The 13,414-nt window shown below is 39.2% G+C and overlaps 1 protein-coding gene across 11 annotated transcripts in view; it reads left to right on the forward strand.

Annotated features, from left to right (window-relative positions):
- Positions 1-401: 401 nt before the first annotated feature.
- The window catches only part of LOC311081592 (cytolytic toxin-alpha-like), an 83,504-nt gene continuing 70,491 nt past the window's right edge, over positions 402-13,414 (forward strand). For all 11 annotated transcript variants that reach the window (XR_014605938.1, XR_014605939.1, XR_014605940.1 and 8 more), the window contains exon 1: positions 402-513. The gene's annotated coding sequence lies outside the window, so the exon portion shown is untranslated. The remainder of the gene's footprint in view (positions 514-13,414) is intronic.

The following is a 13,414-nucleotide window of genomic DNA, read 5'->3' on the forward strand; positions in this document are numbered from 1 at the left end:
TTTTAGTCAACTTTAGCATGGGTGTGTTCACTTATGCTAAGCACATATAGGCCTGGTTTCACAGATAGGGTTTAGATTAAGCCAGGATTAGGCCTTAGTTAAACTAGGACCTTAAAGTAGTTTTTATAAACCTGCCTTAGAAAAAGATATGCTTTCAGTTAAAACAGTTTAAACATGCATTTTAACCCTCAAGCCTTGTCTGTGAATCCGGCAGAAGTGTGCCGTTTGGGACAGGGCATGATGTATGCATTTGAATGTGTGACTTTACTGATTGGATCTGGATACAGTTTTCAGAAACTAACATTTTGATCAATTCTACTCCGTACCTCACTCTAAATAGCATTTCGAGGTCAAAGGGGCAATGTCCACTGGGCCACCTCCCCTCCAACCTTTCTCAACATCTCTGAGAATGCTTTTTTACTGACAACACACTTTTGCGTGAGACATTTCCTCAGTAACAGTTCTATAAATATCACTACAGACTTCTTACCATATCAAGAGCAGAGACTCCAGGTAAGATGTGATTTTAAAACAATATCAACAGGCAGTGTCAGTGTGAAGGTGTTGGAGTAAAGGTTCACTGAAAGGAAAATATAATGCAAGTTTTTCAGAGGATAGACATTAGAAATTGTGAAACCATAAAGAGACTAGAAGAGAGACTAGAAAGTGCAAAGTTTGAATTAACTATTACATTATATTTTAACTTTTATATTACTGTAAAGTAGGTCATAATATATAGTCTGTCTGTCTCATTAATGTTAATCAAACAATTGTGGTATCATGGAAAAAAAGTTAAATATATATTTTTTCCTATATATATGGTTTTTGACTTGTGACTTGTTTGACTTGGTTTGTGCCAAACGTGGTGTTATTATCAGGGATTTTAAAGTATGGTTGCTTTGTGAATTTGTTTTGGAACCTTCAGAAAATGTTTTTGAAAACTGATTATTTGTTCATATTTTATTACTATTTACTTGTCTTTAATAATGTTTTAAATTGACATTAATTAGGCTTATAGTTTTGCTGTAGTATCAAAATTGCAATAGATCATTTTGTGATATTTCACTGGCCTCTGAACATTTGAACCACTGACCCAATCCAAGACTGAGCCCTGCTGAAGCAGCTCTAAATATGTGCTGTGCTGTTAAATGATAGATCAAATATACACCGTGACAGTAACAGAAACACACACAATGCATTTTAGCAGGCTTAATTAAGCATGAAAATAACTTAAGGAAATATATATTTGCTGAACAAATTAAGCCAAATAATATGATTTACATTCTTTTGGTTTCTCTACCCAATACATTTAAAAATTACAAATGCAGTGAAAATACAGGTATTGGTATCAGTATCGTAACTTGGTATCAGTGAGTACCAAAAATTAAAGTATCTGTATCGGACTCGTTCTGGAAAAAGTGGTTATTGGTGCATCCCTATAATATATATATATAATGCATACATTACGTGTTTGGTACATAACGCATCACCCAGCATACCCGGTTAAAAAACTCATTGCTATATATATATATATATATATATATATATATATATATATATATATATATATATATATATATATATATATATATATATATATATATATAAAATGAAATAATGCAAATTGATGACTTGACAAACACATAGACTACGATTAACAGCCTTGTATAGTTACAGGTCTGCTTACGGTTGGCCTGTCTTTAACAGTTTATAAGTTTTCCATAACAACAGAGCTGATGTAAACTAATGAGAACGCGGGACAGTTGACGATACATAACAACAGAGCTAATGTAAACTGTAGAATGTTTGATTATGTTAGCTTGAGTCAATGATCACACTGAATGTAAGTGACTACGTTTAATCTCAACATTCGATAACTGCCAGCTGATACAGACCAGAGATAAAGTCCACCCCGCCACCGGGCATTCTGATTGGATGCCACAACACAGTACGGTGGCTCGTAATAAACAAACTGCATAATCATTTAACCAAATGACCTACATCCCTTCCTTTTAGTCTTTAGCCCTATCAAACAAGGCAATACTGGTAAACATAACTTTGTAATATAAATCAAACAAATTAGGTTAGATGAATACCCAGGGCCGTTTCTAGCCTTTTTGGCACCCTAGGCAAGATTTTTGTTGAACTATGCTGGAAGGAGTAAAGTTCATAAATTATCGTTCTTTCCCATAAGGTTTTGTAAAACTATGTTGGGTAGACGGTAGACCTCTGTCCCACTAGGGGGGTTTGGGGGCATGCTCCCCCGCAAGATTTTTTTTTTTACATTTTAAGGTTAAATGCATCAATCTGGTGCACTTTGAGAGCTCAAAATTAAGAGCTTCAACCGGCTTCAACCCATGAACTGTGCACATTGAACAAAGAAAAAGCATTGACTTGTACCTGGACATTAAAGAGGGCTCAAGCATATTTTTAGTTATAGAGTCTCAAGTCTACATTACATTATCACTGGTGTTTATGATTTATATAAGTATTCCTGTGACATACAGTCCATATAGCCTATACATGTACTATATAAATTAAAATATCACGGTCGAGTGAACGCTGGCGCGTCTTTGCTGCCGCTGCTCTCCGGTTTTCCTTTAACTATGTGGATTAACTATGTGTGGCTTGTGCTCGCCTGGACTGTCCTGTCCTTGGTTTCTCATTCATCGACTGCACTGTTCCAGTATTCTACAGCTGAGCTTCTGAGGTTCCGTTTATATCTACATGACGATCCACCACCACCAGCTCTGCTTTCACACCCGGATATTTTATACCTGCCTCGTCGGAAATACATTCACCGTGGCTCTCGTCGGAACTTTCAGTATGATAAATCCAACTCCATAAAGTCCTTCTGGTCCACTACTCGACGTCCATTGAGGAATGCCGGTCGCTGCGCTGATCATAGTGTGTTGGCCCGCCTAGCTAGGTCGGCTAACACGGCTGTCAAAAACAGTAACACTACTGTCAACTTCGGTCTCTTTAACATCCGCTCACTTACGGGTAAGGAGCATCTTGTGAAGGATCTCCTCGTTGACCGTAAGTTTGACTTTTTGTGTTTAACAGAAACGTGGCAGCAGCCAAATGACTTTATTTCACTAAATGATGCTTCTCCTCCGGGATTTGTTTACATCTCTCAATCACGTGACTCTGGCCGTGGGGGAGGTCTCGCGATAATTTATCGTGAGAAGTGGAGGACAGCGCCTGTCAATGCTCCTGTCTGTCACTCATTTGAGGCTACTGTTTATCAGCTTTCTGGACCTATTCCCACCATTGTTGCTACTTTGTACCGCCCACCAAAGCCTAACAAGGATTTTATTGATGACCTTGCTGCCTTTCTGACTCACCTATCCACACTTTCATCAAATATATTACTCCTGGGGGATTTTAATATACATATGGATAATGTTGACAACACTCTCACCAAAGACTTTTCATCCTGTCTGGATAGTTTTGGACTTCTGCAATACATAAACTTTCCCACACATAATAAAGGACATATTTTAGATTTAATCTGCTGTTCAGGTGTTACACCTGTTAACTGTAAAGCAGATTCTTTTCCTTTTTCCGATCACATGTTGCTTTCGTTCACTGTTAATCTCTCACTCTCCAAATCTAATCTCCCACGTACTATAACATTCCGAAATATTAAGGATATCAACTTGGACATTTTATCCTCTAGCATCACTAGTTTTCCCAGTATCGACAGTTTCTCTACCCCGGATGAACTGCTCTCTCACTACAACTACAACCTTCATAACCTCTTTAATAATCTTGCTCCACTCAAAACCAGGACTGTTTCATTTATTCTTTCTGCACCTTGGTATACTCCCACTCTTAGAAAATTAAAAACAAAAGGAAGACAACTTGAAAGACTTTACAGGAAAACGAATCTCACTGTGCACAAGGACATGTATTTAAATCACATTCTTTTTTTACAAAGATTCGATTTCCAAAGCTAAAACCACCTATTATTCTGGTTTAATTAGTTCAAGTGAAGGAAATTCAAAGGCCCTTTTTTCTCTCATTACAAACTTCATAAAACCTCGGGATCCACTTCCTCCACACTTATATTCCTCTGATTTTTGTAATTCTATATTATCATTTTTTTCTTTAAAAATTGAACATATCCACAAGCACCTTATGTCTACTTCTGGTCCGAACTCACCTGTCCCAGTTTCATTTGCTCCCACCTGTCTACTCTCAGCATTTACCTTACCCTCAGTAAATGAAATTAATGAACTCATTCAAAAATCCAAATCTTCAACCTGCAGATTAGACCCCCTTCCAACTGTGCTTGTGAAAGCCACTGTTTCTTTTCTGTCCCCTCTCATTACTAACATTATTCACTCTTCACTTACCACTGGAATTGTTCCTTCTTCTCTTAAAACAGCTTCTGTAACTCCCATTCTTAAGAAACCTGGTTCAGATCCCAACGATTATAATAATCTCCGTCCTATTTCAAATCTTCCATTCATCTCCAAAATTCTGGAAAAAATAGTTGCTGCTCAACTTCATACTCATCTTTCCTACAATAATTTATATGAACAATTCCAGTCTGGTTTCCGTCCTTTTCATAGCACGGAAACAGCACTACTTGAAATTACTAATAACCTTCTCCTAGCGGCTGACTCTGGTTTACTATCCATTCTTCTTTTGCTTGATTTGAGTGCGGCCTTTGATACTATTTCACACACCATCCTTTTGAACAGACTCTCTTCTATTGGAATTACTAACACACCTCTTAACTGGTTTCATTCATATCTTTCAGGACGCACTCAGTTTATTCAGTTAAAATCATTCACTTCTCATTCTGTCCCTGTCATTACAGGTGTGCCCCAGGGCTCTGTTCTGGGGCCCCTACTGTTTATCATTTATCTTCTTCCCCTTGGTTACATCTTCCGTAAACATCAGATTAATTTCCATTGCTATGCAGATGACACCCAGCTCTATTTTTCAACCAAACCTAATTCCACACTTCCACCATCTTCCCTTACTAACTGTCTTCTTGACATAAAATCCTGGTTCACTTCAAACTTCCTTAAATTAAATGCCAATAAAACAGAATTGCTTCTTATAGGTACAAAATCAACATTAAACAAACTCCATAATTTTTCTATTCCCATTGATTGCTCCTTTATCTCTCCCTCCCCTCAGGTTAAGAGTCTGGGTGTCATCTTCGATAGCACCCTCTCCTTTACATCTCATGTTAATAATGTTACCCGGTCTGCTTATTATCATCTTCGTAATATCAACCGTCTGCGTCCTTTCCTTACGCCTCACTCCACTGCCATTCTTGTTCACAGCTTAGTTACCTCCCGTTTAGATTATTGTAATTCTCTTTTGTTTGGCCTTCCACATAAAACTCTTCATAAACTTCAACTGGTCCAAAACTCAGCTGCTCGTATCATTACTCGTACCCCTTCTATTCATCACATCACTCCTATTTTACAACAGCTCCATTGGCTCCCTATCATTTATCGTATCAACTATAAAATACTTCTCCTTACTTTTAAAGTCATTCATAATTTAGCCCCTTCGTATCTTTTTGATCTTCTCCATATGACTACACACGCTCGTACTCTTAGATCCTCTTCTTCTATTCATTTCACCGTTCCCCGTGTCCGCCTTGTTACTATGGGGAGTAGAGCTTTCAGCTGCTCTGCTCCTCAGCTCTGGAATTCGCTTCCACCGGACCTCCGTAATATTGATTCTCTTACACTTTTCAAATCCAAACTTAAAACTCATTTGTTTAGAATAGCGTACTCCCTTTGACCACAACTGCATTTTCTTTTAATTGTATTGTATCTCATTGTTTTTAAATATTGTTATTGTTGTTGATGATGATGTAAGGTGACCTTGAGTGTCAAGAAAGGCGCCTATAAATAAAATGTATAATAATAATAATAATAATAATAATAATAAAATAAAAAATAAATTAAAATATTTCAAAAGGATATTTTACATTACACTATAGTATAGGAAAATTACAATAATTTTGTCCTAATTTCCTCACTTGCAAGAAATAAACCCTTGAGCTTTTATTTTGGAGAAAACACCAGATCACCATGCTGATCGCGTGAGCAAAGTGCGCACTTCTCTTTCACGCAGCACAAACAGAATGCCTATAGGATACTTAAAGTCTTGTGCTGTTTTATAAAGGCACAAAGCCATATCACGGTTTCGATTTTAGTTCGTTGGCAAAATATAACGATAGAGACCTTTATGCTAGGCTATAAATTATACATCTCATGTGTTGGGAAAAGGGAGAAGAGCGAGTTCGGCAAAAGGCGGATTCGAACTCGGGTCGAACGCGTCAAAAGATACGCCTTACGCCCTATGCCACTTGTAGATATTTAGTGGTGGGCGTCTTTTTGCCAAAAAGACAGGCACTTAGTGCAAATATAATAGAATATAATTAATAATAATAATACAATATAAATAAATAAAAAATCTCTTGGTGGGGTGGGGGCTCTCACTGGCGCCCCCCAGCTGTTTGCGCCCTAGGCGACCGCCTAGTTTGCCTATGCCTAGAAACGGCCCCGTGAATACCCCACATTGCACTTTAACAGTTAGGCCCCTTCATAGCCTACTAATCACCAAGAGTGTTTAAGTCCATCAAATGTCACAATACTGAACACGCTGGATAGCTGGGGTGAAATTACACAAAGAAGAAAACGTTTTTTTTTTTTTTCACATGTATTTGGGATTTGGTCTGCAGATGCGACCTGAACGTGTGGTGTATGTTGTGTCGTGGTTCTTAATGAGTGATTGCGCTGTGGACTTGGGCTGGGGGGAGGATGGGTCTTTGGTTGCGCAGTGTTTGGTGTCGCCATTTGTGGTGAAGGGAAACTGTCCACCATAGGGGAGCTGGTGTCCTGAGGGTCTGGGTCGTCAAGGAGCTGCGGTAATGGCTGCTCAGCCACAGGAAGTATGTGGCGGCGATTTCTCCTATAAGCCTTCCCATCTGCTTGAACTATGTAGGACCGTGGCTCCTTACTCATCTCCTTTACTGTTCACATTGCTGTCTGCATGCGGACCATGTAACGAATACGACTCTGGGTAAATATGAATTAGCTCAAGAATATGGGGAATCTTGGGAATATTAATATTTATGACTCATGGTCATAATTCATAAGTCGTATGTACATTTATTTTATCAATTATCGAGATTACCTCGTTCTGTAACTGGTCTGACCAACCTTTAACTCGGCCAGTGAGTAGATGTAAGGTCAGTACAGTTAAGAAGGGGTATTCACAAACTCCACTAAAGTTTAGGTTCTGGCCACGAACATTAAACTTTATTGAGTTTATTAATTAAAACTACTGAATGTAGTCTAATATCGAGCTTGTAGCTTAAGATCTTTTGTTTCATTGACTTTAGAATGGTGGGCTTTCAAATACAGAGACAGTGAAAAGTATTTATGAATTTTAATAAATGCAAAACTAGAGATTATATGAGTTACGAATATAAACGTACGTAAAAATACAAAACAATAAAACAAACACACATTTAACCAAACAAGAAAATACGTGATCAGGATAACATGAAATGAAAGAAAGAAATAAAAGAGAATAAAGAGAAGAGAAAAGCTAGTAATTATTACATACAGAAACCTAAATTCACGAGACAACCTGGAAAGCAGTTTTATCAGATAAGGTTACCGTCACTTGCACGTTTGTTCTCTGTTCGGCGCGATGCTGAAACTGGCAGGACAGCGCGGATGGTGTCCTGTTTCTGTTGCGTCTTCAGGTGCCGCGAAGTTTAAAGGCTCACTGGATGTAACATTACCGAGAAAGTTCGTCTTCCGTGCGGAAGAGGCCAGACATCTTGGTTTCTAAGGCAGCAGACTTTTACATGGCGCGGGGGTTTGTGTCCCAGAGGCCACGGCGAGGCCTGTTCAGCTGGTTGCCATGGAGCTGCGCTACACGTGGATGAGGTCCGGGATGAGAGCGACCGGAGAAGAGAGGAAGTGGAATCAGCGGGGTCGAAGAAGGAAGAGAGGAATCAGAGAAGAGCGAAGGGAAGCATGATATTTTGAAGGGGCCAAAACTCACGCCCTCTCATGGACGTGGGCCAACCGTCTTTAACAACGGATCGGGCACACCTCCTGACGTTTCGAGATCTATACCCCCCTTCCTCTTAGAAATTGGAACGATAGATTCGTTCGTAACATTAATATCACTGGTATTAATAAAACAATGCATCCTCTGATATGTTGCGTTAAACATTCGAGACCGTTGGGATCTCTGGAACAAGACGATACCATGAATGGCACTGCTATGACATAATGACACACAGATACACGATTATAGTCACATCACATTGATTACAAACCAATAAAGTTATATAGGCATAATGTTTGGGACAAGGGATCATGCACCCATCAAGAAAATACATTTTAAACATTGTACCAAATGATTTTGATCACACGTGGTAGGATCCATGTGTGTTTCTGTGTGTGTGTGTGTGTGTGTGTGTGTGTGTGTGTGTGACCAGGACTGAGAGTTCACGCTGCCGCTGAACTTTTGCTCTCTTGCCTATGTGTGTGTGTGTGTTTGGTTTGATGAGATCATTAGCCAGCGCATCTGGCCAGACAAAGTCTTGTTGTTTTCTGACGTATAAATCAGTGTTTAAGTGTAAATCAGTGTCTAAGAATATCCCTAGGGGATCTGCGTAATCTCAGACATTGTGGCGCCTTGCGCTCGTGGCTTCCCGTGTAAACTCATAAAAGAGGTGTCTATAGACAGCCATCAATGAGTTACTTGAGCTGATAGATGCCATCTGTTGTTTGTAGACAGTTCAAGAAGGACAGAGTTCGTTTGTTGGTAATTTCAGTAATTTAAATATATATAGAGAGAGAGCTGGTAATCTGGCCATCTTCTTTGCGTTACAACCACTAGTTGGTGACTCGACTTGTCATAGCAGCGCTTCAGTGTGAGTCTTTTGTTGAGGAGTTGAGTGGTGACTTTCTTGACATTCCTCGGGGTAGGTTCCAGCAGTTTAGTGCTCACCGGAATGGCTGCGCGAGTTTGGTGAGACATAAGGCGCTCAGCAGGAGAGCCTAATGTTGGGTCACAGGGAATGTTTCTGAGGTTCAGGATATTGAGAAACACATCAGACCCATCCCTGTGTGATTTCTCCATGAGTTGCTTGGCACTGCGGACTGCTCTTTCCGCAAGTCCATTTGACTGGGGAAACTCTGGGCTGCTTGTGGTATGAGTAAAATCCCATTGCTCAGCAAAATCCTTAAAATGCTGGCTGGTGTATTGTCTAGCATTGTCGGTGAGGAGTATGTGAGGCGTACCATGTACCGAAAAGTGTCTTTTTAATTTGGATATAACGGCTGATCAAGTCTCGAAGGAGGTCGACTTCGAACCAGCCGGAATACGAATCCACGAGAACTTGATAATGTTTGCCATGCCAATCAAGAATGTCTGCGGCCACTGTGGACCATGGCAGATCTGGAACAGGGTGGAGCTGCAGGGGCTCTTTCCGCTGATGCGACTTGGTGCTATTGCATACTGCATTCTATTTGAAACTAACCTAACTGCCTAATTCACACTGACAGCATTACTTTGTGATGATAACTTCTTGCTACTTTCCTCGGTCATCTCGTGTATGAAAAGACAATGCAGAAAAGCAGAGCCCATGTGGCGGAAGACTAAACTTGTAGTCCATTATAACATCTACAAAGACAGCCTTCATGCTTTCAATATGGAACTAGGCAAAGCTAGACAGACTTTCTTCTCAAATATTATAAACAGCAATTTAAACAACGCACGCACTCTTTTTGCTACTGTAGAGACACTGACAAACCCCCCAAGCCAGATTCCCAGTGAAATGCTCTCAGACAACAAGTGCAGTGAGTTTGCTTCTTTCTTCTCTGAGAAAATCAGTAATATCAGAAAGGTGATCAGCACATCCTTGAGTTGCACTGGGGTCAGACAGATCAGACCACCTGAGAAAGTAGTTACTATGTCTGATTTCAAAGAAATTGATTGCAAAATTTTGGAAGAAACCGTACAGCACCTTAAAACATCAACCTGCGCCCTTGACACACTTCCCACATCTTTTTTCAAAAGTGTGTTAAACAGTTTAGAAGCAGATCTTCTAGAAGTGGTAAATGCCTCACTTCTCTCTGGTAGTTTTCCAAACTCCCTGAAAACTGCAGTTATCAAGCCCCTCCTGAAAAAGAACAATCTGGATAAGACCATATTAAGCAACTATAGGCCGATCTCAAATCTTCCTTTCATAGGCAAGATCATTGAAAAAGTTGTCTTCAATCAGCTGAACAAATTCTTAGGCCATCCTTAAAAATATTCTTGTTTGCCGTAACACGACCGACCCTGTCAATTTAGCACCGACCCAATTATTTATTTATTTTCCTTTTCAGTCCGACCGACTTGCCGGTTGTAAATTTGCGTTAAGACCGACCAATTTTTTTTTTTACTCCTCAAACAACTAATACAAAAGCAATAAAATATTATTTATATTTTAGTAAGTATTGTGAATATAAATTGCCTAGGCCTACATACAAACGTTGGCTACGTTCTATCTTTTAAATAAAAACCTGTGACGTCATTTATGATTATTTTTACACCATTGGTTAACGGATGTCACACGCCTGTACGTTCGCTTCGTTTCATTCACTGTGAGTCAATGGTTCGCGCTTGAATGATGGCTGCGGCTGCAGTAAACAAAATGTTCGCGATCAACGTTCAAAGCTATATGGGTTCGGGCACCATAATACATCTAAAAAATTCATTAAAACAACTCGACACCACTTTAACTTGGCACGAAGTTCTGGAAAAACTGTGCCCAGATCTTTTCCTATCCCTTCTCCCCTCTATTCTAACGGTGTCGACTGACCTGAAGGAAACCACTAAAATGTTGGTGGAGGAAACTCAAACTATTGAGGACGTGCGACAATTTGACCCTAAAATCAAAGTGGTTTATTTTAAATTGAAATTTCAAAGTGAGCCACCACCCAACAACATAAGGAATGCATTTTCCATCATGATGGGCCAGACGAAGACCCCGAAGGACCCGATCCTTCGTTCCTGCAATAATGGTGAGTTTGCATTCTTGAGTAGCAGAGCAGGCATTTTGAAAAGCTACATTTAAAGCTAGCATTCATACTAGCCTTCCTGTTAACGTTAGAAGCTAACTTCAATAGTGTATGAGATGGAGAATTTTGAGATATGCTTGTGAAATACGTCTGTATGAGCCTACATTTAGGCGGTCATTATTCGAAATTCTTAAAGTTCAAATTTGTGTACCAAGGAGTAGGCAATACATGAAGTTGTGCTATAGGCTTGCAAGGCGATAACGTACGCCCGCAGCGAACGCGCAACTGCAGGCTCTGACAAACACACATAACAGCAAATATACGTCTGCACAATGTGGCTCTTTTTACAACAAAAATGTGAATTCTGCCGGTATTCAGACAGTCTCATGGCATGCATACAGATACAGATTCGGACTAGAATCGCATTTTTTTTTTTTTTTTACATTTCTAATTGTAAAGACAGCCATGTTGAAGCCTGCAGTAATGTTTTTCATTCATGTTATGGCAGTCCACTCTGCTTATTGTTTTTCGAGAATGCTGCACTCCTGTTTGTCATTGTGCACGAAACTTCACGCCAATAAATCATCAAAAATATTGCTGACTTGTGCTCTTCTCAAGCGCCCTCTTTACGTTCGTCCTAATGTCTGTTAGTTGTCCGTGGATTTGCCTATATTTGGTGGTATTTGCCGTATATAAACGTCTTTAGACATGCAAAATCGATTTTACAACCGACTCAATGAAGACTTATGTCTCAAAAATCGAACAGGATTTTTTCCACAAAAGTGACAGCCCAAGAAAGCAAACCGCTCTCTCATTTGTAGGTTGCATTGACACCTAGCGGTGGATGCAAGTAAAACAGTATAACATAGTAACCAGTAACACCATTAAAATTAAATATATATTTTCATAATATATTTTCATATGATATATATTTTTTGTTTACTTTTTCTAACATTACAACATTTTTAAAGCTATACATTTTAAGACGATAATGTTATGTTTTGTTACAGCTAAAGATCGGCATTTTAATGATGTGGTCTCTGACATGAAGAAACAAGAAATAAAGTTCCCTGGATCAATGGCTAATGTCGATATAAGCCGTTACGTGCTTGCAATCGTAAACACGTTGTGGTATCTGGATGGTACAAAAGAAAAAAATCAAAGAAGAGCCCTGAACCAGTCTGGATCCGTAACCTGTATTCCAGAAAGGTAATTAATGCAATCAAAATGAACAACAGCATGAATCAACAGCACAATTTTGATAGCAGGATCTTAATGGGATACTTCACTTTAAAATGAAAATTCTGTCATCATATACTCACCCTCATGTTGTTTCAAACCTGTATGAATTTTATTTAGAAAGATATTTAGAAAGATATTTAGAAGAATGTCAGTAACCAGATAGTCCTTCCATAGTAGGAAAAAAAATATATACTATGCAAGTCAATGAGACCAGAAACTGTCTGGTTACTGATATTCTTCTAAATATCATCCTTTCTGATATTCTGCTCAACATGAGGGTGAGTATATGATGACAGAGTTTTCATTTTAAAGTGGAGTATCCCTCCACTTTGGGGGGGGCTATGCCAAGGACCTGGAACAGCTAGCAGTTTCCATGAGTGAATATGCCCAATTCCTTGACCTTTCGTCAAAGGCTCAACTGGTTCGTCAGTCTCTGCCTCATCCAGTCAGAAAACTGGCCGAAAATGTCGAAGTCCTACACTTCAAGGAGGACCAAAACAAACAATGTACTCCCTAATTGAGGACCTTGTGAACACCAAGGACTTTTACCAGCCAATAATTTTTGATGAATGTCAACATGCAGCATCACCATTCAAGAACAGAACAGAACGGCAACGTTTTCTTGATGGATTCGATGCTATGAGAGTGGCTGTTGACCAAATAAGGTATGAGTTGATCATAAGGATATTTTTTTTACATAGTGCTTGTGATGATTGGACTCAACATTGAAACATTGTGTTTGAAGTGTAGAAACTGTTTACTGCTTTTGGTGTACCCAAATTTAATGTTCTCTAAAGTTCTTGCTAATTTCAACAGCACTTGTTAAGTTACTTGTATTCAATGTTTTTTGATATGATGGAGGGAGAAACTCCTTTATTAAATGGTTATCTTTAATCTTTTATACAGGTATGATCCTGGTGGCAATGTTGGGGGGGTTTGCATTTTTTGGAAAGTTCCAGCCATGAGAGAGGAGGAAGAGTCAATGACCAAGGCAGTCCAAATAATGAAAACAATGGAATCCAAGTTGCCCGTCTATCATACACGAGCAATGCGGAAGGATTTCATCAAGACCGTATCGTCAGCAACAAACAACTCATTGC

The sequence above is a fragment of the Abramis brama genome (genome assembly GCF_963993115.1).
Source record: "Abramis brama genome assembly, chromosome: 4".
In the NCBI taxonomy this organism is placed as follows: domain Eukaryota; kingdom Metazoa; phylum Chordata; class Actinopteri; order Cypriniformes; family Leuciscidae; genus Abramis; species Abramis brama.